General features: G+C 42.5%; 1 non-coding gene across 1 annotated transcript; it reads right to left on the reverse strand.

Moving 5' to 3' along the window:
• Positions 1-908: 908 nt before the first annotated feature.
• Positions 909-1015, reverse strand: LOC117287099. Its single transcript, XR_004518284.1, has one exon. It is a non-coding gene; the product is annotated as a U6 spliceosomal RNA (small nuclear RNA).
• Positions 1016-4534: the final 3519 nt, after the last annotated feature.

Genomic DNA, 4534 nt, shown 5'->3' on the forward strand with positions numbered 1-4534 from the left:
TGGTTTGGGAATCCAAGTGATACTTGCTTCCAAGGATGAATTTGGAAGTATTGCTTCCCTTTCAATTTCATTGAAAAGTTTGAAGAGTAATGGCAGTAGTTCTCTATATGTCTTGTAAAATTCATCAGTGACTCCATCAGGTCCTGGGCTTTTCTTGGTTGGTAAATTTTTAATTACATTTTCAATTTCACTGATTGTAATTGGGTGTTTAAAATGTCTTTATCTTCTTTGTTCAACTTTGGTAATTCATAAGTATCTAGAAATCTGTCCATTTCTTCCGTGTTTTCCATTTTATTTGAGTACAGGTTCTCAAAGTAGGTATTAACAATCCTCTGGATTTCCGTTGGGTCTGTTGTGACTTTGCCTTTTTCATTCCTGATTGCATGAATCTGAGCCTTTTCTTTACTTTTTTTGATAAGGTAAGCTAAGGGTTTATCGATTCTAATTATTCTTTCAAAAAACCAACTCTTTGATTTATTTATTTTTTGTATCATTTTCTTAGTTTCCATTGTATTGATTTCTGCTCTAATCTTTATAATTTCCTCTCTTATTTGAGCTTTGGGTTTTTCTTGCTCTTGTTTCTCTAGGAGTCTAAGGTTCATCATTAGGTTTGAGCTCACTCTGTTTTCCTAGTGTGGGCACTCAGGGCTATGAATTTTCCATGTAGAACTGTTTTCATTGTGTCCCATAGATTCTTGTATGTTGTATTGGCATTTTCATTTATTTGTAAAAACTGTCTAATTTCTTATTTAATTTCCTCTGTGACCCATTGATGGTTCAGAAGAGTGCTGTTCATTTTCCATGTGTTTGTGAAGTTCCTACAGTTTCTTATGCTACTGATCTCCAGCTTGATTGTGCTATGATCTGATAATATACAGGGAATAACTTTGATTTTTTGGCATTTATTCAAAAATATGGAACACTTCACGAATTTGCGTGTCATCCTTGCGCAGGGGCCATGCTAATTTTCTCTGTATCATTCCAATTTTATTATATGTGCTGCCAAAGTGAGCACTTTTTTGGGGGGTGGGTACCAGGGCTCAAACTCAGGATCTTGTGCTTTCCAGGCAGGCGGCAAAACCACTGAGCTAAATCCCCAACCCTTATTTCTTATTTCTTAAACAAAAATTTAACTGTACATAATAGTGAGTGAAAAGAATGATGAATGTAGGACTCTTAGGAATAACATATGACATTGAGAATTCCCAAGGACCTCCTGGAATTCTGATATTTTTCTTCCTGAACCCTGAACTTTAACATCATTCCATGAAGACACTCTTGCTTTCTATGTTGTCATTTTCACATTGTCTCAGCTCTTCTAATAGCCTGCTGGATTTGATGGCAAGATTCAAACTTGGTCCCTACGAACCCCCTCCTCTCACCATGTACTGGACGGCAGGGACCCTGTCCACAGGAAACCAAGACAGGATCTCCATACAGACAACATGAGCAGTGGGCCTCAATGTCTGCTTTGTCTCTTTCTTATTGCCCCAACTTATACATGGCTTAAACTTGCTAAGCTTCAGCTTCCTCATCTGCAAGATAGGGCAATGATATAGTCCATCTCAGAAGGTTGCCGTGGGAACCAAGTGTCTAGGAAACACACCCAATCCGGGTTTGCCTCTCTTTCCAGTGAAGGTACAATGCTAATAGGATGGCTAATAGAATGCTGTTGGAACAGATGGGTGGCCAAATTGTATTGGAGAAAACAACAAGTGTTTCCCAATACTCCCCACTCCTACCCGAACCCTTCCCCTATCAGAGGGAGCATCTGCACTAAAAGTACTTAGCAAAGGCAATGATGTTTCCTGGGTTGCCAAAAAATGCCATCAAAAGCTGTGTGCTTTTGTGACATCATATGACAAAGAGAAACAAGAACAGATCTTATGCTCTGCAACAGAATGGCAGACATCTATTGTGTCCCAGAGGTCAGGACCACAAACCAGCTAGGGCATAAGATGCATTTGTTTCCTTCCATATGGGTTCAGACCATGCCTCCCTTAAAAAGAAGGAAGGAAGGAACAAAGGGAGGAAGGGAGGGATATTTGTTAAAATGTAATAAGGAAGGGAAAGAAAAATGAAGGAAGGAAAGAAATTAGGAAGGGAGGAAAGGAGAGAGAGGGAATAAGAAAAGAAGTAAGGAAAGGGAGAGGGAGGTATTGAAGGAGGGAATAAGAAATGAAGAAATGAAATAAGGAAGGAAAGAAGGGAAGGAGGAAAGGAGGAGTAAAATAAAAGGAGGGAAGGGGACAGTGGAAGGAAGGGAGGAAAAGAGGGAGGTGGAGATGGAAGAAAGGAGAGAAGGGAGGGAGAAAAAAGTAGAAGAGGGAGGGAGAGAGGGAGGAAAGGAGCTCTTGAACAATGGACTCAACAGGTCAGTATTCAGTCGCCATACCAAATTATGCATTAGAGGGCCAGGGATTTAGCTCCATGCTGCTGCCTGCCTCACAAGCACAAGGTCCTGAGTTCAATCCCCAGTACAAAAACAAACAAAAATTGTGTGTTAGATTACTTTGCTATAACAAAATAATATAGACTGGCTGGTTTAAAGGACAGAAGTTTGTTTTCTCCCAGTTGTACAGGCTCATGTGAGGTTAGGGCACCAGCACACTGTGGAGAGGGCTCCCTCCCTGACTGACACACAGCCAGCTTCTTCCTGCACATCCTCATGGTCTGTCTTCGGTCCTTGTCCATGTAGAGAGGGGGAGAAGTTCTGTGCTTTCTCTTCTTTTAAGGACACCAACCCTGTCCCAAAGGCCCTGTCTCCAAGTACCATCCTACTGGAGCTTTAAAAACAAAAGTGAGAGGGCCGGGGATTTGGTTCAGTGGTTCTGCCACCTGCCTCACATGTGCAAGGTCCTGAGTTTGATCCCTGGTACCAAAAAAATAAAAATAAAATAAAAACAAAAGTGATTCTAATGTGTAAATGAAAATTTAAAAGACCTAAATAAATAGCCAAAGCAGTCTTTTAAAAAAGTAGAAAATGTATGCTACCTGGCTTCAAGATTTACTATAAAATTACAGTAATCAAACTAGTGTGACATTAGATTAAGACAAATAGACTATAGAAGAGAATGAAATGTCCAGAATGGAAAGTTCTAGAACAGGAGAAATAATCTATGGTGATAAAAGTCAGGATGGTTAGGAGAGAACAGCACTGACTGGACAGAAACAAGAAGGAACTTTCTGGAACTGACTGGACAAGACCCTGTGGCAACTTCTTCAGATAAATGATTTATATCTTAATTTATTTTGAGTGTGGGCTACACAAATATGTCCAAACTCCTCAAACTGAACAGTGAAAATCTATATATTTTCATTGTATGTAAATTAGATGGCAATTCAAAATGTCATAAAGTTCTAACAAGTCCCCAGGGCTGTGTCCCATTGCACAGATGTGGATCACATGTCCATTCCTGAACCAATCCAGTGATTGGAGGAGTCAGGAAATCTGATTGGCCAGCCCCAATATGGGTCATATGTCTATCCCTGACCCAATCACTGGCCAGGAGAATCAGAGAATATGATTGGCCAGGCTTGACTTAACTGTCTACCCCTGAAACAGGCAACAGTCAGCACCCTGTACCATCCGGCCTGGAGTGGGATGCTTCTCATAAAGCCAGGGTGTTAGTCTCTTCCTGCTCAAAAAGTTGTATGAAAGAGAAATGGAAGTGAGGAAGGGAAGCCGGAGTTGAGGCCAGTGTGTTCCTTTCCTACCACCTGAAGACTTGCCTCAAAGAGATTGTCAGGGGAGGGGAGAGGCTAAAGGGATATTTTGACAGGGGAGGTCCCCAAGGAAAAGAAAGCACATGGAGCTGACATCAGCAACAAGAGCAAACATGTTTATTCCTCAGCCCTTATATAGGCCACTACATACCCTTACATCACTGAGTCCTTACATAACCCCTTAAAGCATGCACAGTAGTCTACCCCAAGTCGTGCTTACATAAGTGTGGCCCATTGTGCACATGCTAAACAGCAGGGTCATGTCCTTATGGGTCCTCAGGCACCCTGGGCTTCAAAGCAATCCAGAGCGATTCCCTACAAAGATCCACGAGCATGAATAGAAAGCCAAGGCCATCAGATCTACTTCCTGTGTCTAATAGCACAACTGTGCAAGCTCCAGGAAAAGCCACCCATCCATTCCCTTCCAACACAGCAGAGGGTGATAGCACAGCAGGGACTTCAGGAAATGGCCAGTGGGCCCTTAGTCCTCAACATAGAGGGCACCCAGAGGTACTGAAAGTCCAGAGAACAAGGAAAAGAAGCCACTGGAGACAGGAACTTGTGCCCTGAGGACAAACAGCCAACACCACAGACTCCACCAGCCAGGGGAGGCCATCACACCTTCATCTAGGGACAGATCAGATGAGTCTCTGGATACAGAGGATACCACGCAGAACTGAGGCCCCTCTCCCCGCTGCCTTGAGGATGCAACTATCTCCTCTAACAGCCAGGCCGTGTTGGAGAGGCAGGAGAAGGGCAGGAAATGCAAGAGAACTGAGTGTTTACCCAGGGACTGACTCTCTCTCTC

The sequence above is a fragment of the Fukomys damarensis genome, unplaced genomic scaffold (assembly GCF_012274545.1).
Source record: "Fukomys damarensis isolate Sample0158 unplaced genomic scaffold, DMR_v1.0_HiC HiC_scaffold_20, whole genome shotgun sequence".
Classification (NCBI taxonomy): Eukaryota; Metazoa; Chordata; class Mammalia; order Rodentia; family Bathyergidae; genus Fukomys; species Fukomys damarensis.